Raw genomic sequence first — 24,474 nt, 5'->3', positions numbered from 1 at the left:
TAATCGCTCGATTCTCACTCGCGTCGAAATCTGCGGTTAAAAGCCACTAATTACCAGGGACCACCGTGCAATGTCACTGGCACGCGTGCCAATTGGCACAATAATCATTCTACATTAACAGCCCACTATTTTCCCTAATCTGAAAATTCAAGTATGTCTATATATAAAGAGAGAGAGAGAGAGAGAGAGAGAGAGAAATTCATGGGTAGCGTGTGTTGGGCACTTTGAACCACGGGAGGGTATATCCTTTGTTCGAGAGAGAAATATCCTTCGTCCTCCAGAGGTCATAATCGGACCGTATACAGGAAATGTCAGAGAATTCTTGTCTCACGCTTTTAGAAACCTATATATAGAAAATAATAACCGTTGATTCATTCTTCGTCAGCAATATGTTTGATCAGTGTTCAATCTTTACGAAAACATTCGACTTTTTACCCTATGAGCTTTGTCTCGCTTCCAAGAAGAGCATCTTTGATATCCAGCTGAAAAAAGCAATATAGCTCCGTGGGCGAAATTACTCGCAGAGTTGGAGAGAAGGATATTTTCACTGACGGACAGACAGTAAATAATGACCGGGGGAAAAATGAAGCGCGGTTTAGTCGCTCGAATGCAATTTCTGTCGCAATTAAAAGAAAAGGACGAGGCTCTCCGAGCGAGTTTTCTGTTGCTTCCGCTTTCATCCGTCGACTTGTTTTTATCTCGGCCCGCGTCGCGACACGAACGAAAACACGCAAACGATATTCCCGTTGGTGATGATCCACCCTGGACAAATATTTATCTGGAGCAAATTATGAAGGGCGACAAATTTTAAGCGCTATGCGCCTTCTGTTGACTTTCCTCAACAACTTTTCAAACAGCCACCATGTTACACGGGAAGAAATATACATTTGTAAATAATAATTTGCGACTCTTTTGAAAGCAGAGATTAGGAGGGAATTCTCGGGAATATCGGATAAGGTATATAGAGGCGCGCTTGACTGAGAGCGAGAGTGAGATTTAATGGGAAACGATGAGCTGTCATAAGGATGCGTGTTGAGAATATGTATTTAGTTTCACTAGTCGGTGGCTAAGTTGCTCTCGGTGTATCTTTACGGAGTTTTGGCCGCTTTCCAGCCGCGGTGCGACTCGTTCACCGTCCATGCTCTCCTCTCGTTCGCGTCCTCTGCCAGCGCGATTCGCAAATTATAGTCCAATTCTATTTTCGTCTATCGCCAGAAGGCCGAGACGCAAAGCTCCGTCGCGTCGTCGTTCGCGTCGAGTTAGTCCAGTCTCGCTAGCCGGAGTCTCGTTCTTCATCAATTGGCATTGTTCCGTGTGTCACGCGCATCCTCGATCGACCATCGTCGATCGATCCGACTCTATCACCTTGATGGATCATCGTTGGTAGTTGATTGTGTGTATGTGTTTGATTCACACACACACGCTTGCCATTGGCGCGATGCGACGGTGAAAAGTTGTCTGACGTAACTCGACCGAGTCTCTCATGCGCTCCACGTGCCAAGTCTCCGCTCATGTGGCTACCAAACGCACCGGAATCTCTCCTCGGTCTCGTCCTCCGAAGGAGAGCAACAGTCTTTTCTCAAGGATCATGCTCTTCTTCGATGCGATCATCGGCCTCGTCGACGCAAAGCGTAAAAGGTACGTTTGCATTCGAGTTAAGAACTTAAGAGCATCTCTCCTTGTTCTACCTCCTCCTCCCGATGGTTTCTTTATTTATTTTCATCACCTTTGCGCGAGCCTCTCTTTCTTTTTCAACTTTCGAAACAAAAACAATATGAATGTTGTATATGGGAGCTTAAAAAGGTAAATCAAGGTTAGAATATTTTCGTATTTGGAATTGTAGATAATTTTTTAATTGACGAAATACTTGTTTGTATATCTGTGCCTTGGAGGGGGTACGGTATACGCAGGATGATAATGTGTAGAGATGTGCAGGCGAGCGTAATCAAGGTCGTTGAGGTGGCCAGTGTGCTCGGAGGTTCCTCGCTCTTCGGGAGGTTATAAAAAACGAGACCATTAAAATCAGTCGGAAAGTTCCGTTAGCGCTCGGTTAATTGTGTGCATTTTTCCTTTGCACGTGTGCTCTTTACACGTACACGCACACGCGCGATTAACGGCGCATAAAACGCTTTTAAATGCATGATTTATAATCATTAGACATTGTGAATGTTTGTGTTGATTCACGAAGAATGAGCGACCGCTTGTTGAAAGTTCTTGAGACGCGAGCTTAATCGATTATTACTCTTCGTGGTAGACTCGCCTCTATTATTTTTCATCATATTTTATACATCTGGGACCACGATAAATTATTTTAGCAACAACTCCGCTCTTAATGTTTTCTATTGATATAAATTTCGTTTTTTTTATCGAAACTTGAGGTGTTTTTATTTTGTTTGCCATTTCTATCGTTTTGCATGACGAACGATATATGATCGTGCGCTGTATAGGTATACTATGTATACGTATACATGTATATAGTTGGAAAGTTGTTTATAAGCAAGTGGGGCGAACGTCATTGAACGGAAACGGATATGCGTCTTGCGAATCCACCATACTCATCTCTCTCTCTCTCACCCTGGCGTCTCTCTCGACGCCACTCGAGGGACGTGTCGCTTCACTGACTCGAGGAGTTTGCACATATTGCGCAGCACTAAACCCCGAACTACGGGGGAATTACAAAATCCTGAAGGGCCCGAGCTGAAAATTACATCTCCTCGAAGAGTGGATGGCGCGTGTATCGGAGATACACTCCAGCTCAGACGCTGACTTTCCGAATAAAAAATATCAAGAGATGGAAGGGATTAACATATTGAACAGTGAGCCGATGGAAATTTCAGCCTCGCAGTCGACATTCGCGGAAGGACGGAGCAGTCACCCATCGATCCTCCCGCAAAACCTAGCGGAATCGATATCGTTTGATAAATGGTTTGGGTAAAAGTTGGAAAGAGCAAAACACAGATGTGTATATATACGTATCAATCCAATGTCCGCTTATTAACTCTTCGCTCTACTTGGCTTATTTATCGAACGTCCCTGAAGATTCCATTTGCAAATAAACTGGAAAATATCGCGTTAATCGTGTTTGTCTTATTCGCGAATTTTAACGGGTTGCGGAAATATTGAGCGTCTCTCGAGGAAGTTGAGCTTAATCCTAGGTTTTCTTTAGGGCTTACGGCACGCTGGGGTAGAGAATGACGTTTTGGGAGAAAATAAAGCATTAGTGCGCGTTACGAGGAAACGCTGAAGGAAAATAATCGGTTTACTCGAGAGAGTGGGAGAGAGAGAGAGAGAGAGAGAGAGAAGGGAGTCAAGAGATTCCGTTTAATGAGTCGTTGAGAGAATCGCGTGAATCGAGGAAAATATTAAATAGGATTGGCTGGGAGGGAGATTTTGCTTGGCTGTGCTTTGAATTGCGAAGAGGAATGGCGACACCCTCTTAGAAATACCATAATGCATCGTATTCTTTGACTGCGGAGGGAGCATTATTCCTAATGCCTTGCTCTTTTGTCCAGATCTTTCTCCGAGTCTCTTTCTCCATCCTTTTCACCCCATCGTCAATTTACACCATTTATAAAACCATTCGCTTTGACACCGCGTGGCTTTTCACTCTCGCGAACAATTGATTTTCGCGCTGCAAAGAAAACCTTCTCAACTTCCTTATTTTTCTCCGTATTTTTCGCTGCTTCCTCGCATAAATTGTGCTGCCGATAATTTCTGATATTTTCCTTCAGTCACCGCGTTGAGAGAGAGAGAGAGAGAGAGAGAAGAAAGAATATAGGAGGGTACGTTTGAGATTTTAATAAGGATGCTTGGCGCGCTGCGAAAAGCGGAAATGACGAGGTGGCGTCGTCTACTGTTCGACGACCTTACAATGGGAAGAGCCATGAAACCGGTCCAGGTTACGAGGTGAAAAATGAAAAATGGCGATTTTCGCAGTCTGGCTGAATCGCGTCGTTACGTTTCCGGTACGCGCAGCTCTTTCGCGCCCTTAAACCTTCCTGCACCCTTGGTGCGATCACCCCGGGAAGCCGTGCCTCGGGCCACCCCTCGTAAATTTCACCCGCCAGACATTTTTTCTATATTAAACCTACCACCCCCTCCCCCCTCTTTCTCTCTCGGAGAATACTTCTTCCTTATATCTATAGGGGAAACCACCCTCTCTCTCGTCTTCTTTGTGTCCGCTCGAAAAACCGCGAAAGGATTTCGCCATCATCCACGATGACTCCGAGGCAGTTTATTCTCCCGAAGACACCCATTATCGACGCAAACAATTTTCTACCGCCACACCGTTCTTTATTTATTCCTCGACTTCCCGACTACCCCTATTTCATCCGGTCGAATAAGAAAGGAACCTAGCTTTACTTGGTCAAGGATCAGCTCTCCACCTCATATTGCTGCTGGATATCGGTCGTTCGCACGATATTCTATCAAGCACCGTGTGTTGTACCGAAGCTTCTGGAATATTAAAGTTTTTTAGAAAACATTTCCAAGAGTTTTCAAGAGGGAAGAAAGCTGCTTTGGCGTCAATTTATAGTGCTTGTATATATCACGATTTCAGCAAGGATAATCCATCCACACAGTTGCGGGAGAAAACGTTCACATATCTTCCCCGCTGAAAACTTTCCCAAGGAGATGATGAAGCTTGCGTGCAGCCCGTACTTCTCTCTCACCTTTCCTCTAGATTAAATAAAATAAATTACCGCTGTTTATTCTTTTTCGTGCAAATGGCGCAATAATCATTTGGAACGTCGTGTTTTTTAACGGGGTTGGGGAGGGGACGGTCGAGAGAGCGAGAGGGGGAAGAGGGGGAGAGAGGTGTAAAAGAATTTATGCGCAATAAAAGAATCAGTACTTCCTTTTGTGGGTCATGAGACCTTTGGGGCTTTTTTATTCCTATCGTAAAATTAATCAGGGAACCGCAGCCTCTCCGATTTTAGTGGCGAGCATTTGATAAGCTAATCGACTATAGGGTTACCAACGGACCCCAGGGAGAACCTTAGGCTGGATTCAATTATCGCGATCCGACAGAAACGGAAGCAGAAACTTTAAATCGAGACCAATTACCCTGGAAAGTCGCACCAATTTCCAGCTACAGTTTACGCTCGTCGTTTCGGGAACTTTGCGCGCCGAGAGACCGTAAAATGTTTTCAACCAACGTAATTTAACTTCCTACTGATAAGAATCTCCGGGGAATTTGTTGAATTTTTATTGCACCCGGAATGAATCTTAACAATAATAATTCAGGAGAGACACTCAGCTTTGTTTTAAGCTTGCGGGGTTCTGCGAAAATTTAGCGAGGCTATAATTGAATCTGCTAGTAATAGCTTGTACCCCGTTCTCTTTGATTTCAATCTTTGCGTCTGGCATTACAAAGAGCTTTCCCTCGCGTACCGGCTTATTACAGACTAATGAGCTCTCCATAATTTTCCTACGACACTATCATATCTACGTGTCAATTTCATTTATATGTATATATATATATACAAGCGCGAGACTAACCAACCTCGCTCTTCCCACGTATCATCAACCTTTTGGCCATTTTAATCCATCCTTATTTTTTCTGCAAGAAAATTTCACCGACACGAGGATAGAATCATTTCCTCGTGGTTAAAGTTTGGTCAAGGATGAATAGAGTTTAGAGAAATAAAGTATTTATAATGCTGCTTGGAATAATACCTGCATGTATATATATATATATATATATACACGCTACAATCGAGTAGCCACGTCTGCGCTCGATAATTATTTACTCACACTCGATTGGTTGAGCACAATTATTCCATGCCAGCCTGGAATTCTTCGGACCGGAATTTATATAAGACTTTCGATGAATTATCCCCACTGGAGAAAAAAAAACTGATCGATAATAGCGTCGTCTTCCGCGCGCCTGGATAAATTAATCACACTCCGCGGGTGAACCAGGACATCCAGCGCTTTTTCCTTTGCTCGATCGACACTTGTAAAAAAAGAAACATTGTGTTTAATGATATCCGCGTTGGAAAAAAATACGATTCACGCTTCGCGAGAGGTAAAATCAAGGCAGTTTAATTCCCCTTTTGAGAGAGAAACGCCCGAGCTATATACTCTCGTCCAACGAAACGTTAAAATATTCAAGAATCCGGATTGTTCAAGATCAGCCTGACTCGCGCTGTCCTAATAAGAGCATGGAGACAAGAAAAGATTCGCGACCAAAGTTTTTCGTTCTCTCTCGATGGTAAATTAAGAGCCAGCTAAAGATAGAAATAATTAATTATCGGTTTCCTCGGCTCTTTACGCGAATCTCGAGAGAGAGAGAGAGAGAGAGAGAGAGAGAGAGAGAGAGAGAGAGAGAGAAAAGCCGATTGAGCGGGAAATTGTTGTGCAAAAATTTGACATGTAGAAAAATAGCGAGAGACGTAGCTGAAGAGTACGGGTGTTTGTTTTATTGGTAGGTTGGTTGTGTAGAAATATATATAGAGTGAGAGAGAGAGAGAGAAAGAGAGAGAGGGTTGGGGTCATAGGAAAAAAGTATAGAGGGGTGTAGCTGGTGTAAGTATAGCCCAGAGGCGTATAAATCGTTGGCGAGTATAGATCGAAGCTTTCTGGAGGGAGGGGGAGGGGGAGGAGATGTACGCGTCTAGAGTCCCGGGGACTTCGGGTCTGCTTCTAATTGCTTTCTCGGGACGATTATCGAACAAAGGAGGATCTCTCGCGAGGTGCACGGCTATTTGTGGAAGCTGGCCGAGTGGCCGAGAGGCTCCACTCGACCTTCGTTCGACGCTAGCGAAACTCGAAGAACAGCTCCCGGTTTCTCCCGAAGGTCTCCTCCTCGTCTTCTTCTTCTTCTTCTTCTTCTACCACTCCCTCATCCTTCTTACCCTTTTATGCTCGCTGCCAACTTTTCCTTTTCTCGTTCACTCTTCCGCGAATTTTTCTGCCGGAGCAAGTTGCTCGCTACAAACACCCGCTTCGGAGGACCGAGAGAGAGAGAGAGAGGGAGAGACGAAGAGAGCGAATCTTCCACAATCAACCAAGGCGATAGCCTCGCTATCTTTCAATGATTCCATTACCCTGACGCAGTATACTTCCGTTATTATAATTCCCCTATATACATACTCGGCTTTCCAACCAAATAAACTCTTCAGCTTCGAAGACCGATGCTTACAATAGCCAGGAAACAATCATCTTGTTTTCCCAAAGATTCAAAACTACACTTGTTTTTTATCAAATTCTATAGATTATTCGATCTTGCACTGATTTTCCCACCGAAACGGTATTCGCCAAATAAAATTGCCTCGAAAGATTCATTCTCAAGCGTGACTTCCAATCGGATTCTATTTCCTGTCTAGTCGGCTTCTTCCAGAGATAAGCAGATCCCCTTCGGGCTACGGGAAACCCAATTAGGGAGAAAAAACTTCAGCTCGACTTTGGATCTCTTCGCGCTCAATAATGGACAACTGACCAGAGGCCTTTTCAAACGTTATAAGGCATCGGTCAGTATTGCTGCAATATACAGAAGAGAATCTCGTTACTGAAATATATCTGGAAGAACTATAATATAATACCTGGTAAAAGAATGGATGGATCCAATAAAGTCCATACGCGGTATCATGGGTGTATGATGAGGGAAAGTGGACGAGTATATTATGAAACGATCGAGAGGGGAAAATTGTTTGTTATCATTGGAGATTTTGGCGAGACGTATGTATATATATATAGCTATGCAAGTGCGCTCGCAGATCAGTTTAAAGAATCGCCCACGCGAAGACGGCGCGCGTTCATGAAGATGATTTAGTCGCTGACAAATTTCTAGCGATCAGCCTGGGAGATTACGAAGTCTCTGGTGGAGAGCGCCAGATGAATCCGATTTTGCGTGGTCGGCGTGTACCAACGGGCCCGGTTTACCTTTAAGGATTCGATCTCGACGACGCGACGCCTTCCATTTCGCGGCGATGCACTCGATTCGGCACTCGAGATGTATCGAGCGCCAAGTTCGAGCTGGCCTTTTTACTCGAGGGGGCGTTAGACGGTAGCAGCGACAAGAAACGCGCCGAGAACGTATCAATCGCGAGGTTTATTTTCGCCGGTGATACGCGGCTTTCGCACTTCGCGTAGGCATTCAGGAGTGACGGTATGCGAGCCAGCAACTTTAACTGTCGCAACCTACGCAGGACCTGTTTGCTCACCCCGCTATTATTCTCCCTTCTGCCCCTCGTTCCTCGCGCACTCACCATCTTCCATAACTCTCCGTCCCAACCATTTCTCGCACCTTTTCGCTTTCCCTTGTATTCTCTTTCGGCGCTGTAGCTGTCTTTTCTAAACTTTTAGTATCACGGACCATCCGCAATTCTTCCCTTCCCTTCGCGTTTTTATTCTTCTCTGTACTTCATCAGTATTTCCTCTTATTGTACCTTCATATTTACCAGGATCCTGTTTTTTTTTCACTCTGTCTCATTTTCCATGTGCGTCTTTTGTATCGAGAATCAAACGCAAAGTTTACCTCTCGCCTTCGCTGTATTTCTACCGCTAATGCAGTAGCGGAAAATCGGGGAATCGAGAGAGAGAGAGAGAGCTGTTTACGGGATAGAGCTCATTGGTGATTAGGGATTCCTCGCTAATTCTCTCCCTCGCGCATCATTAATCACCATTACAGGATCCTTCGGAGCTCCACTCGCGAGAAGCTTCAATCCCGGTGCTTACGCGGCGAAACGCAAGCCCCGGTTTAACTTTGCATTTTGGCAACGCATTAAGCGATTCCATCGAGCCAAGCCACACTCGTTTAGTTGGAAAATCACGTTGCGATGTTGACCGATGCTCGGGTAGCATTCCACGTGCCCTGTAACCACGAAGAATCGCATCTTAATAATACAATGTACAAAGCCGTCTCTTAACGGTCTCTCTCTCTCTCTCTCTCCCTGCGTAACAGGAATCCCAATGATTCCTTCGTCATTACCAATCAGCAGTTTGCAGAAAAAAAAGGAGAAAAATTCTTGATTCTGACGTGGAAGTTAGCGGTTCGGTACATTCCGATCGGTTTGTTAGATGGTCAGAAAAGTGTGGTTAATTTTTGCCCGATCTTTCGAAAGAGCATTATTGCGCAATATGACTCGAGTGGTTTGGCGCATAGCGATGATGTTTCCGTTTGACGCGGGATACACTAACGAGACACACCGGCTGACCGTGTCACGATGTTGTCAGCTCTGCTTCTAAGTAGGCGTGCATGATTTCTGCATACGTGTCCGTCACGTAGGTGCACGCTTCACGGGCTCGGTTTATATACACCGACGAGGTCATCTCGAGCATCCAATTCGCATACAAACGCGCGCAGCCGCGTACGACTCGCTCTGCGAGCGTGTAGCGCAACCCGCCGGGTGGTCCTACCGAAAAACCACCCGTATAAATCACACAGCGACCTCGCTAATTCAACCGGATATATTTATTAAAAATAACGAAAGCCGCACTCTCTTAATTGCGCTTATCCTAATTAATTGGAGTCGCGCAATATCGCCACAGCTGCAGGGAAACTGATATCCGGGGGATGCGTTGCGAAATAACGAGACACGCGAGAATTACTGTAGGAGTGCAATGTAACAGGAGAGTTTTTTTTATGCTGCTACATATATATAATTGCTAACGATATATATAGTAGTGCTACTGTGATATACGGATATATGTATGGAGAAGTCAAGTGTATTACGCGAGGCTTTCAAGTTCGCGAGTGAATCGTGGTTATATATATATATATATATATATATATATATAAATATAATTATATATATGTATATATGAGACGAGAGAGATGGAGAAAAGCATATATATATATAATAAGTGAAATGGTTGTCAGCGGTATTGCGAGTGCTGATTAAGACTGGCTTTCGCGATAAGAGCGGCTGCTGGCCGTTCGCACGAGAGGCACGAACGAAGGCATCGCGGGGCTTTGGCTCGCTCGCTCGCGTGCACCGTGCACGTCGCTGTGCAACGTTTAAGGAGCCTGTGTGCTGGTGGAGCCAGTCGATTCGCGGCAGTCACTCGGGCGACACCGGTACACCGTCCAACCCTTTTCCTTTGTCTCTGCACGCGTCTCACTTAACTTTGCTCGATCAGCAACGCAGCAACAATCATATTTTCACCAACCTCTCCCGCGTTTCAAGATATTCACCGTCAAACACGCGCCAACGAACCTGCCGAAAAACTCGGCTGGATGCTCCTGACCTGCGCTAAGGTCAACCTTAAAAATACTCGATGAAACGCACCGAGAGACCAACCGTGCTACGTCGATCCAAGGTCAAACAGAAGAATTCCTCCTGGTCGAATCACGATTAGCGTCACTCGGAAACGTCAACGATCATTTTCATTCAGCGGAAAGGCTTCCTTTGTTCTCCACAGCGTCTATAAATATATAATAGCACCGGTAAAATTAGTTCGGACTGCGTCGAGGACAACACACGAAAGAGAGAGAGAGAGAGAGAGAGAGAGTTTTCTCGCGCAACGAGGAATTTCATGGAATTGCCGATCGAAACAGCTGCAGTGCGTCTGATGAGTGGTGTGTTTAGTAGTGTTGCTTTCTCCGTTCTTTATAGCGAGGATCGAGTAAGAGCGATGCGGGGGGTGGATGCTGATGGAGGGATTGTCGAAGGTCTGGTGGCATTTGTTGGAAACGCGAGTGCGATGATTCGATCGTGGATCCTCGGCGAGTAGTGGAAACTTTCCCTCTCCTCCCAGACTCGCATGCACGATGGACCAGAGCCGCTGGGTGAACGTTCGGTTAACGCAAATCTCGCGCTGCAGTGTAATTGCGTCTGTCGAGTGATCAGGACACTCGAGGCTCTTTGTTCGCGCGGAAGCTCCCGTCTAAAAATAATTCCTCGACCAACGGATCTTTCGTATTTTCACGGTCGTCCTCCTCCTCCTCGAGAAGCTCCTACGTCTTCCCTGTGGTGCGTTTCCCTCGGCGGGATCGCGATGAGAATCGAGAAGGATAACCAGAGTCCTCTCCATTATGTCTCCGAAAGAGGAGGTAGGAGGAATGATTAATTCGAGTGTATCGACGATGCTGAAGAACGATACCGTGCGGCGAGTTTATAAATCCAAGTGAAATTTCGTCGTTTTAGTGGGAAACGAGGCAGCGGGAAAGAACGGATAAGATTATCGCGAGGTTGAGGGTTCCGAGCGAGAGTTGTTTGAAGAAAAGTCTTGCGAGAGATAAAACTGGGGTCGAGCGACTGCACGACGGTGATATCATCATCGTTGGATGCCTTACACGCGCTCTCAAGGACATTCGGTGTAAAAGTATCTTTGCCGAGATAACGCGAATCGCGCTCCTTTAATGCTTTCCGCGCGGAGACGCTTGGCCAATAATAATCCAGCCGAATCCCGACGTCGGTGAGTCCAGCGATTCCATTTCGGACTTTCGACCTATCGGCGCTGTCGAACGCTCTACGCGAGTTCCGAAGCGAGAAACAATTGGAAAGTGCTCGGGCTTGACCCAGACTCGAGCGCGATCGAGCCTGAAATCAATTCGAGACGGAAAGATGGAGATGGTGCTCGTGTGAAGTCTAGGTATACGCTCGCTCGGAACGAATCGCTTTGGACATTCGCTAAATTACGGCTCGCAACCTTAGACCCCTCCGAACGGATACATCCAGGATCCCGTAGTGCGGGACGAGCCGATGGCGCTCGTCGAGAAATCAATTTGTCCAATTCCAATCGAATTTAGCTTTTAAATCTCTCTCGTACCACTTTTTCCACGTCCGTATTAAAAGGAAAAGCATGTTGGAGAGGAGCAACGGAAAGAGTGGATATTTTTCTACGCTCTGTCAAGACATGGAGGATTCTCGAGAGAGTTGGAATTGTTACGAGGTTGAGAGTAGGGGGAGTGACAATTGACGAGCATTTGCCGCGCGTTGTCCTCAGTTGACATCGATTAAACCGTAAGATGGAAGCTTGTTGCTTCGGGAGATGAAGGCTTGCCAAGTGATATCGACTTGCCGGCGATAAACCCCGTCGACCACTCGCCAGCTTCATTAGTCGACGTACCTCCACCTGCCAGTGAACGCGTTCAAAGTCACGCTCTTGCCTCTGCTCGCCAACGGACAAACTTTCCAGCGAGAAACTTCGATCGAAAATAATATCTGCACGATGTATGATACCTTATTGTAACGAGTTTCAAGGATATTTCGAGAAAAACTGTATTTTCCAGAAGGATAAGGAGGAATTCTTGGGGAAACTCTTGCGTGTGGCGAGGTAATCGGTGCGCGTAGAGGTTTCGACGGAGTCGGGGGTGTGAAAGTGAAAGTGGGCGGAAATATATAGGGATGAGAGGAGAATGCGAATGAGAACGAGAATATTGGATGACATTTGGAAGCTGCTGGTTTTTCGCGCTGGAAAATATGAGCTCTAAATTTAGCGGGAGGAATTCCCGAGCAGAAGGACCGTTCGCGCTCAGGCTTTTGCTGGATTTTCACAGATGCGAAGGCCGATTTATGTGAAACGAGTGTAAGCCTTGCTCTCACCTCTCTTCGTCCCTCCTGCCTTAAATCTTCGGCTCGCGTTACACGCGTCGCGTGCTTCGCCGTGTGTCGCGTGCGAGCCTAAGTGAATATATCCAGAGGCTGAAATAGAAGAAGAAGAAAAATGCTCATCACCAAATACACCACCATACTGCTGCAATCCACCAATCAACACATCCTACGGTGAGTTATCGTTCGAACCATCCTGTATAAATCACTACCTCTCCTCTACTCACCTCTATCCATATAGGTATATATACTTATATAGGGTGTATAAGAAAGATCGGATAACCTAAATATTTTAAAAACTAATTATTATGAGAGTAAATTGTTGTGGAATTTATTAATTAAACTTTTGAATATCTGTATCAAATGATTTCTTCAATTTAACCTTGAGCTTTTTAAACCCATGCAACTTTCTATTTTTGTTGTATGTCATTATTGTCAAGTAAGTAGCTCATCTACTTATAATTTCAACTTGACTATAGTGAACGATTGGATGTAATGATAAATTCATAGAGAGATTTAGGATGCTTTTGAGATAAGCTACAAGAAGATGCGATAAAAAAGAGGAAGTTTCATTTAAAAAACACAAAGTAGCTTTTAAAGAACTTTAATATTCTACCCGATATTAAACCAAATTAACCGCGTTTGATAGATTTTTCAAAGTAATAAAAATTATTCCTTACTTTTTTTTCTAAATTATTTAGCCTTTCAAATATTTAGGAATTCTGAACCTTTTACGTATCTTGTATTATACAAAGGGTGGCCGGATAATTATGATCGAAGCTATAAATTTGGATAATATGAATAATTTTAAGAAAAGAGTTGTTTCTTAGCATTTTTAAAACTAATCCTTAACACAGCAAATATTAAGGATTAAGAATTGCTCAATTCGATATTTATCTTAAATATTTGTAGGGCGATTCATCGATCTTCCCCAATTTGTCAAACTTTACCAGAATGCTCCTCGAATCAATATGAAGTCTCGAATGAAGCAATTTTTAATTCTTAATAGCTTCTTCAACAAAGGCTATATTTAAAAATGGTGTAGGATTTTTGTTGCATGCATTTATTCATATTCTCCTAATTTATATATTTGAACATTGTAATAACTAATCGGTCACCCGGTACACTCAAACCCAAGATCTAAACCAAAAAATCTCTTTCCTTTTGGACCATTATTTTTTCCACATCCTTAATCAACGGCTACCGATCAAATCACTATAATGCAGCATAATTAGTCAGCTTCGTTAATGAATGGACAATTCAAAATAGGTTTTCAGTTATTTAGTGCGGATAATTAGCAGCGATGCTTCGACTGTGCAATATATATATATATATATATATATATATGACATGTACAAATGATCGTAGCGCGTTTCCCCCAACGATTCGTGACTGAAATAATCCAGCGGCACATTAGTCCTTCTCCACTGTTGTTCAACGTGTCCGGCCGACGTGCGCACCATCACACGAGCTTTTATATAAAATGACACGACCTAATTGGCTCGAGAAAATCCGGTCGATTAATTTTTCCGATAACTCCTTGGACTTTTCCCGTTAGCTTCGAGCAGTTTTGACGACAGGGAGGAACAGGATGCGAGTGCGGAGGTTCCCGAGGGAATTCGTATTCAGAGGTCGTCGGACGCATATTTAAGTGTCGAATCGAAGTCGCAGCGAGGCCACGTTTCCATTTAGGGGATTATTAAATACGTCGAAGGAAAATCTGGTTGAAGGGTCTGCGCTGAAGAGAATCGGTCGAGCATGGGTAGGACGAGGCGAAGTGGGGTATGGCCGGAGGAAAGGGAGCAGCGGAGGACCAAGGAGAAGAGCAAGGAATATAGGTATAGGGCAAATTCGAGAAGGAGCTGAGGGAGGCTGAAAGCGGAGGAGCGCCGGTAATCCTCCACTGCAGCCAGACATCTTAAATAGAAAGGGAGACTCCTGCAGGACCTCCTATATACAAAATCCTTAAGCGTTTCTTTCTTAACTCGCACCAGCCAACCGAAATCTTCGAATCACGCGCAATCCGTGACTCCGAATAAATTGAAGCCGTAGCGACTGCAGCGTTTTCCCCCCATTTGCATCGGGCCAATGAAAGTGGAAGAAAGGAACAGAGTCTCTGCCACCTGAAATCTCGCAGCTTCTTCGGAATCGTCTCTCGTTTACAAAGTGTATATATAAATATGGAACGATGGATGTCGCACTGTTTAATTCGGCAACTCTCGGTCAATTCCTGCAGAGTATGCTAATTTTTAACGAACATGTAATATTTCTCGCGGAAGACGTCAGCTGTCGCGAAATATTCATGCCAGCTACCAGGTATATACTCCTCGCCCGAGCTGCGAATCGATTGTGTCTTCTGCTCGAAATTACTCTGTACGACTCAGGCGTGACGTCATTATATACGTGATTCGGTAAAGTCGAGTCAACGCGTTGTCCTCCGCTGGCAAACAACGGCGACCTCCACAAATCTCCTTATACCCACTTGCCAGGTTCCGTAAGCCAAGCAGCATCATCGTCGTCGTCGTCGGAACTTATTAGAGAAGAGTCTCGTCGAGTCGGCGCCCCTCGCTCCGCGCCAGCGTCAATTCGACGCTTTACGGCTCTCGGACTACTTGGCGAAACTTTTCCTCAATATTTAGACAAAAACACGACAACTCGCGCCGCTCACTCCTGATTGCCTCAATTTCAAAAAAGCATGCAAATCTCTATCCAGATAGATTGTAATCAAACTGATTATATTTCGACGAGTTTCTCTCGATGGAACAGCATTGACCTTTTACGTTCCCTTTCTCCCCATTGGCTTATTTCTCTTTTTCTTGCACAAATCTTGGAGCTATATTTTCTGAGTTTTTGCGCGATAAAGTTGAGGAGAAATGAGGAAGACGAAATTGGATCGTCGATCAATCGCGGGGCCCCCGTATTTCCTTGGATTTTCAGAGGAAACGGCGAAAAGTTGGGAGGAGGAGTCGACGATCCCCTTAATTAAGCCCACGTTGGACCCACCAACCACACGTGTGTATCGACGCTGGGATCGCGATATATTTCGCGGTGAAAGCACGAACGAAACACGGCTGTAAATCTCTCCTCTTTCTCGGCTTCTTCCCTTTCCTCCAGATCTCGAAGCCCCTTCCGTTTCGCAGGTATATATAGAGCTTGGACAAGGCCACTAATGAAAGCGAAAAGGAATTTATCGAAGATATAAATTGTCCTCGAGCGGACGTCCGGCTGTGCTTGAGAACGTTACCGACGCCGTTATACCCCTACTCCTCCGACGATCTTACTCCAATGTTATCCAACTCGAGTATATCGCTCTGGGTCACTTCGTGACAATCATAAAAACCCACTAAACTTTAATCAAGCCCCGACTATCTACACGTACGCCGCGCCACACCGGTGTCCTTCGCATCAACTGCCTCGACAATTTCTAGTCATTCTTTTTCGCACGATAAAACTATATATATATATATATATATATACATTGAATAATAGAGGAGAGTGGCGCGGCTGGAATTTCGCGTAACGACGAATCGACGAGGGGACAACCGCGCCGCTTAGCAACTCGGTGAAATTTATTTTTCGAAATTGGCCTTTGCGTGGACCTTCATAAGGTGGGGGAAAAGTACAGCAATCCTTTATTGGACGCGTGTCCCCTCAGCAGTGACATTAACGCGAGCTGCAAGGATGAATAGAGGATACTCTCTGGTTTAATTAGGCATCGGGTCCTATCCAGGACGAGGCAAGCGTGCAAACGTGCTACGCAAGCTGGGACAGCAATTGTATGTACGTTTGCCTGGTGAATACAGCGTGCGTGTGCGCGTGTACGCGTGTGAGCGTGCGTAGGCATGCGAACCCTCTCGTATGCTGTAACGAGCCCTCGTTAGCCCTCCGAGATACACGACCGTTCTATTTGGTGTCTAACTGACGTACGATCCCTCTACTGAACGATACTCACCCACAAAACTCCCCCCCCCCCCCCCACTCCTATCCTCTTCACACTCACGGTCACCTAAGCCCCCTCAAACTTTCTTCCTTCTAGTCCCAAATTAATATTTTTCGACTCCTCCACAATTCTCTTGTTCGCTGAAGAAGAGACTCGACGGAGATTCGAAAACATGTCCTGTTTGTTGCATGTACGAACCGTAGGAGTGGAGTTAAGAGCTTGGGCCTGATGGATCGTAGATTAAATCGTTTGCCCTGCGACGCCATTAGGCTATCTCGAGAAAGAGAGCGACACGTGTATTCTGCTAAATTGCCTCTCGACCTTCCAATCGAATCATTTTTCTTAGAAAGGCGCCACGCAAAAAGACTCCCTTCTCTTCCGATCCCCGGAGAAGTGATTTTCTATCATAAATAAGCGTCGAAGGGCAAGCAGCCAGGCTTGTCAATATTTTTCCCGGCTGCCTGCAGCATGATGTAATTATGTTAAAGAGGACAAAGCGTCTCTCGAGAGGTGCGTCCATATCTGTGTGTATATATATATATATATATATGCATGCGTTTATGTATATACGCGTGCTACTCATTACCCCTTTGCGCATTGGCTATAACACTTCCGAGCCCTCCAACGAACAATCTTTGCCGCGCATTCAACGTTTCTGCATTTAACACTCGCCTTTGCGAGCCGCGCGCGAGCACCTCTCGAACCTGAAATACAACATTCGACGAGAAGATTGAATTCCAAAAGCGCATTATTATATTCAAAGTATAATCGATCGAGGCTGTAAAGCTTGGAGAATATAAAGGGAGAATTGTTTATAAAAGACCGATGTAATAACCGAATAGCAGTTTCCTCTCATTCGGTATTACGAGTATAGAAAGGGGAAAAAGCCTTTATGGTTGCCGGAGAAATATAGCCTCGTATCTGTTCCAGGCTTTTTTACTCGTCTTTCAAACAGGTTACTGGAATTCCCTCAGAGCCCTAGACTCTCCTCTCAAACTATCCGTCTGCATCCGTTCAATTCCCAAGTACCACCGTCCAAACTATACAGAAACACCGTTGTGCGGTTGCGTTTACTTTCTCCTTCGCGCACGTCCATTTAACTGACCGATAAAGCCGGGCTGTAAAATAAAAGAACCGCTCTAAATGGAGTGAATTTATTAATCGATCAGCTGATTTCACGTGGCAAAGCCACGAGTATACGTCTTTCGGGTTGCTCGCTTTTCATTTCGATCAACGAACGAGGAGAATAAAATTGAGACAGAGCGGAAGAGAGAGATTTAATTGGAGAAAGGGCGAGGAAGCTTACGAGAGCAATGAATTGGCCCTTTTAATGGGTAACCGTCCACGCCAGGCTACGTGTTTCCATGGACGACGACGTTGCCGACGACTTTACTGATACCAACGAGACGGGGGAGCAGCTCTCTCTCTCGCGATCCTGTTGCCGAAACTACGTCTCCGGGACGGAACTTTTATATCGCCGCAAATTGCCCAAGGCTACCGGCGCCCCACTTCTCGCCAAAGTTCATGCTTACTTTTTAATTAAAAGTTTCTCTTTTAAAGCACCCGCTCGTCCTACCGTGAATACATTGCTGTCAGAGACGAATCGCCCTTCGCGACCAATGTCTACCTTTCTACGTTGTATACACATCCGTGCGGAAGAATAAAACCTAAACTCTCTTCCTCTTGTGCGACGAGACTCCTCTCGTTGAAAAAAACAACAATAAACTTTGCAAATTATTGGATTTTTTTAATATTCTCCGGGATATATATTAGAGGCGAGATGACGATGTAATAATTAAGCGACGCGCGAAGCGTTTAACGTTGCCATGAGCGAGCAAAAATTTGCGGAGGACCATTTAGCTCGGGTCTAGGAGGGATAATGGATTGGAGATAGCCTGGAATAAGGATGGAGGAGGAGCAACGATAATCCAATCGAAGCTTAACGAATATATCCCACGTTGCGAATGCTTGTTTGCGCAATTCTGGAGCGGAGTGCGCTCGAGAGAGTTACGGGATAGACAATTCTAGCGGCGCGGGACGTCCCTGGGAGGTTGGATACGTCCCTGGGGCCCCCAAGTTAGACACGGGCAAGAGCAGCTCGCTATTAAGCCCGTGGGATAAGACCTGGCACTTCACTTGGTACGCTCGCTAATTAAATTATTCCGAAACGCCGCCACCGCCGCCGCCGCCGCCCGTTCCGAGCTACGCACGCTGCTGCAGGGGAGAGGGGGAAGGGGGTGTGGAGGAAGTATAGGGCTGAAGGGAATACAGAGGTGAAGTGTGCGAAGCTACAGCAGCTAACGTTGCAGACCACTTTTCGTCAGGAGAGGAAAGTCGTGTCCTCGAAATTTCGCAGACACAAATTCATCCCCTCCAGATTCGACTCCCGTATACACGCGGAATCTCCGATAACCCACGCGTCTCCTCTGACAAGCGAAGACCGCGCCTAGTTTCCCACGTGTAAATGAGTAAGCTGGATAATTGTGCGTTATTCCAATTTGTTTTTTAAATTCCAGAGTTTTTCGCTCGGTTGAAAAGTCGACGATCAGCGAAGAGTAAGGTTTTTCAGGACGTAACAACGTATACGTGACGTGATTTCCAGGGAGCAAGTTTTTTCGCAGAGCCGTCTGGACGGTCTACGGAGTCTCTTGACGGATACGTAGCTCGCGTTATGACGGATAAGGTGGCTCTTGCAATTCGGCGAGCTGGCTTGGGACTTTTCTGGCAGGCAACAAATCGTTTGGCAGATCGTAGGAGATAGTGCTTTAGCGATGATCAAAAGCTGCAGTGGGGGCTGACTCGTTTGTCACTTCCGGTATCCCAGCCAATCGCGACGTTCCGCAGGCCGAAAAGTAAGACGTTGAACGCACAGCTGGAGATTTATCGAGGCATCCACTAAACTAACCAGTCTATCCTTCAGCCATCCCAATTAATCTTATCCACAGATGTATGGCCACTCTTTTTTCCTCCCTACAATGAAACCTTGCTTCTTCAATTGCGGAGAAAACGTCTTTTCATACCACTTGACTCTTGAAACTCGAGTAGCGATGAAATTTTAACATTCGCGAGTATTACCTGTTTTTAATTGATTTTAACAAAAATTTCCAACTCTGCAAAATTTTTATTTTTCTTTAACTTTTCGCGGTCACCGACGGATCCATGTTGACGGGTAGAGATCAAATGAGAGAGAGAGAGAGAGAGAGAGAGAGAGAAAGTTTGAGGTGAGTTTGGTTTTTCTTGATCTCTTTACGAGACCATTGCAACAGCGAATTTTCACGAGCATCCTGAGCCTTCGGGATTTTTATTTACGAGCGTCGCCGAAACTGAACGACCCAAGAGACGAAGAAGGGGGGGGGGAGTAAGCGGCGGAGTCTCTGGACTCTCAGGTATTGTATAATCCGCGAAATTTATACTCTTATGAAGTTCCACTGCCTACAAAGTCGACTAGCCAAATGTTTTACTTTCCTTGGAGCTTGCGAGGAAAACTTTCGCTGCAAATTTTTCCTCGAGCACCTGACTCCACTCACTCGTGCTCAACTTGGCCTTCCATCTTATACAGTATATGCTCGAACCGTAAGAGCTGAGTAATGGGATTTCTTCGCGCTCAGGTACATCGAACCCGTCGTTGTTCCTCGTGCCTGTATGAACATATTCAAGTAGTTCCCATCCTCTCTTCTGTCAAACCCTTAACAAACTCCCCCCCCCCTTCCCCATCCCCTCCCTCCTCTTCCTTCTCATTTCCTTTTCCAGTTGCAGCCAAATTTCTATAGTCTCGATTCATCTCTGGCGAGCAAAATATTGATTCGACAGAAAACATTCAATGTTCAGACATCTGTTAAATATATAAATTTATCGATGTATGAAAATTGTTTACCATGCCTCTGTATGTATAATATTCATTGGACTAAATGTAAATTAACGTAACTCGCTCTCTCGGCGAACAAAATATTAATAGGTTGAAGTATCTATATTAAGAATATAAACAGTAATAGTAATTGTTCTCCGCCATTGCACGTGTGCATAATATTTATGGTACTGAATGAAAATGAACGTAGATTTACCCCTTCCCCCGTTCCTCTGAAAATCGCAGAAGAATACAGGTTAACATCGCTAAACAGCGGAATTATATAGTTTCGCGAAATTACCGGTTGAAAAAGAATAAAATTGGTGGTTGAGCGTTTATTTTATCGATGTCCGCGATAAGGGGAAAAGGATGGACGGTTGTGCGTGGCGAATCAAGTACCGCGAGCTCTCGGATAATTTCCGATGATCAAGCGTGCGCGCAAAGTACGTCAGTTTGTTTCTTTCAAACTTTCGGCGCACTTCCGCATCGTTGAATTTCGTGACAAAGCGATATTTCCACGCAGCGAGTTGCTCGCCATCGGGGATCAAGTGGGGAGTCGTAAAAAACAATCGAAACCAATGGAGCAGGGCAAAAGGATAGAATATCTCGGCGAGCGGTGAAAATTCCAAGAGATAGCGAAGAGACTGCGTGGTTTTTCTGGGAGATCGGTGAGAAAAACACTGTCGATTTTAAGGGGTGCGGAGGGGAGAGCCAGAGACAAAGAGAGACCCAGGGTTATATCACTGGGCAGCCCAGACGGTGAAAGAAAGTTGGATCGTTTGCGGGAGAAAAAAAGCTTTATTGCCCGAGCAGCGTGGTTGTTCCTTGTCTATTTTAGCCTCACAGACACGAGCAACGATGCTGCTTCCTTTTACCACCACGACTGGCTCTTGATTGCGGCTCTCATCCGAGCCCGAGAATCGCCTACTACACGCACACGAGCCTGCACCGTTCCAATGGTTCCGTAGGCAGAGAGCTGGCTAGTTGCAAACAAAAGCACCGCGGGCGCGTTCAAAACTCCACGCCCCTCCTGCTCTGTGCACGGGAATCAATTTCTAAAACGTAGCGCATAAATTTCCTCGAATATCCGAAGCGAAGCGGTGTAAATATCTGGCAAAAGTACGACTGAAAATTACGAGGAGAATTCAGTGACATAAATATACAATTTGTAACACAGGTGTGGCTTTTTTTTTAGTTAGCTGTGCGAGAGGATTTGACGATAAAGCCCGCGGGGAGGGTTTCGTATCGATTACTGTTTATCCGGGCGTAGAGGGTATATAGACGGTGTATTTACGGTGCTATATAGCGAGCTAAAGAGAAAATATCGACGGGACGCGATAATCAGTGCGTGTCGACATTGCTACCGTATAAATATGTATATCCAGAAGTGCTTCGCAACAGTTTACGTCCGATCACAGGCAAATTGCTCTGAGAAAAATAATCTCCCAACGAGAATTCTCTCTAAACTTCCGCCTATATTTGCCAGCGTAAGAAAAACTATATATATATATATATATATATATGCATTTGAATCGGAGAGCGTCGATAATTGTAATTATTTCAATATAGCCACGGGGGCCTCTGGTTGAGCAAACCCGACAAGTTTGCGCGTACCGGTCGCGCGAGGCTTAAAATAAACGGGGAGCTCTATTCCTGAGGTTATCGACGAAGCGCGATGACACGACACACACGCTCGGAACAATTAATAAAGAACGATAGGTCACGAGGCGAGAGTTGGCATTAGCCGAAAAACTCGGGAAACGCGCGCGATAAAATTGCAGCCTGCAGCGCAGCGAGCGAGAATCGCGTGATGTCTGGAGCAGATCGACGGAGCGCGAGCTTTTCTCCCCACTGGCCTGCATGTCCACTCGAATCGCCTTAATGGAATATCTGGAAAGTCGAGTGAACTCGCGAGCGATTCGGGAGCACCGGATCCGAACGGATCGCACGGTCTACTGACTCCCTGAACCGTTGAATATCCTCGGTGCCACACTGGGCGCCCAATCTTTCCGCCGATTCATCCCAGAAATCATCCTAATTCGATCGGGACGAACCGTTCGTTCGAAACTGTAAATCTTTGCCGGAAGAAACGAGATCTCGTGAGCTGTTTCTCCGTGAGAAGCCGCGGTAGAAAGGAGAGAGAGAGAGTGTGTGTGTGTGTGTGTGTGTTGTGCGGAGGAAATGAGTTTGAATGGAGGCGAGTATAGTTTGGCGATGGAATAAATGAAGGACGAGGCGAGTGAAACGAGGATGAAAGGGAGGGGGGGGATCCCCGAAGGGTTCGGTATCGGATGGACCGGTTTCTAGTCGCGGCGATGGCGAGATAGCGCGCGAGCACCGGCGAGCAGCGCTGCCGCACACTCTGGACGGACGGACGGACGGACGGGGGGATCTAGAATGAAATAGTGGCCCGTGCGCCGGTGCGCCTGCGCCCCTTTCCGGATAGGCGCGACGAGGGGAGAAGGAGCCTTCCCCCGTCCTTTTCTATTCGCCGGGGGAAGAGCGAGAGAGACGGGAGGAAAACGCGCTTTCAGGGGCTCCTCTCGTGCCAGCCACCGTCGCCAGTCCGCCACCAGCACTCACCAGTCGCGTCCTCGTACGCGTTTCAACTCGTCGTCGCGACGCCGAGTCTCCTCCTCTCCGAACGGAGTGTACACGTCGCCCGACACGCGTCGCACCGACAACAACGCCGAATTACCGCGCTGCGAGTGAGTTTCTTCCTTCTCTGCAAACAGAAAAATCACCAAAGACTTTCTTACTTCCGTCTATTTGCGGTTGACACAAAGTTGCTGCTGCAAAACTGTGTGCTCTATCCCTCTATCTCACATGAGACTCTTGTATGGTATTGGTTACAGGTGAATATAACGCTTCCCCCCGCAGTACGGTTCTTATCAAACGCCATTGGGAAATTCCTGATAATAACGCGGGGATTAGATATCGAGTGCTCGTAGCTTATTTGATTTTACTAGTTTTGTTGGCTCTCGTGATTCGTTTTTCAAGTTAGCAGAGACCTAGAAAATTTCTGTCGTGTACACTGTTTTCGAGCCAGCTCGACTCCCAGCAGGGTATAGACACGATTTTATTTGAGTTTGTTATTGGGCGGAGAGATCGAAAGATGTAGGAATTGTTTCGTGATTAATTTGTGGTACGAATGCTCTCGCGAAAGTGACGCTTCGTGACGAGGCGAATGTTTAATTGCACGAGCGATAGACCAGCGTGTGCGATTGGATCGATGCGACCTGGATTTTCCAGGGAGAGCAGTGCTCGCTTGTTTTCTTTGTGCACCACCTGTCACGACGTCCCTCATCGCTCTGGAATGTTATCTCCTTCTTCGTCTGACTCACGCGCCTGGCTACCGGTCATCCAACAGTCGAGTTAGATCTCACTCGGTGCTTATCGCGGAATAAAATCACCTCTAGCCCTCTCATTAGCCTAACACCATCTCTAATGTTGAGCTCTGCTGGTGCGAGCCTCGGAACTGAGATCTCGATTCTTGGAAAATGAAAAACAAGAGCTGGCTATAATGTCCGGTAGGAGAACGCTGATAAGCTACTTTTTCTTCGCTGTTATCTCGCTCTTCCCGTTTCAACGCGAATCGGCCTGTCGCATTTTTTATGCGCACTTTATATCGCATCCGCGTATAATGTAACGAGTACGAAGAATCGTTGGACGAGTGTATGCCCTCTGATAAGCACCGATTTCGGACTACGCGCAATACCGGGCTAATCAAAACTCGGGACTCGTTTCCTATAGTATGTAGATCATCGAGGAAGTTGTCACGAAAAGGAGAGATGAATCACGGGAGAGCGTTCGTATTCGATAAAGAAAACTGGGTATTTTTCAAGATCTATTGCCGAAGGAAGGTCCACGATGTTGACAAATGTTTTTTTCTCTGGGCTTGATCTGCATGGATAATCGCAAGGTGTCTAAAATGGATCGTATAGCAAGACACGCATTGACCCGGATGTACTTTCTCTCGGGGAACTTATCGTCCTAAGGAAGACATTGCACTTTTCAATTTTTTAACTTTTTATCTTTTTCGTGTTCCATAATGAAACTCTTATCTAATTGTTAGGAGAGACACGCGAGTATAATATTATATATATAGATCAAAATAAATATTTTTTAAAGAGTTTATTACGTAAGAAATGTCAAGACGTTGATAAATATTTCCTTCTCTTTCCAAGAAATAC

The 24,474-nt window shown here is 45.7% G+C and overlaps 1 protein-coding gene across 2 annotated transcripts in view; it reads left to right on the top strand.

Moving 5' to 3' along the window:
• Positions 1-24,474, top strand: part of spri (sprint) — an 87,431-nt gene that overhangs the window by 29,644 nt on the left and 33,313 nt on the right. The window lies entirely within an intron of this gene.

The sequence above is a fragment of the Prorops nasuta genome, unplaced genomic scaffold (assembly GCF_024137725.1).
Source record: "Prorops nasuta isolate Cenicafe-Biocafe unplaced genomic scaffold, Cenicafe_Pnas_1.2 PNAS00005, whole genome shotgun sequence".
Taxonomy (NCBI): domain Eukaryota; kingdom Metazoa; phylum Arthropoda; class Insecta; order Hymenoptera; family Bethylidae; genus Prorops; species Prorops nasuta.
Note: the sequence above shows the minus strand (reverse complement) of the source record. Positions and strands in the feature narration are given on the sequence as shown.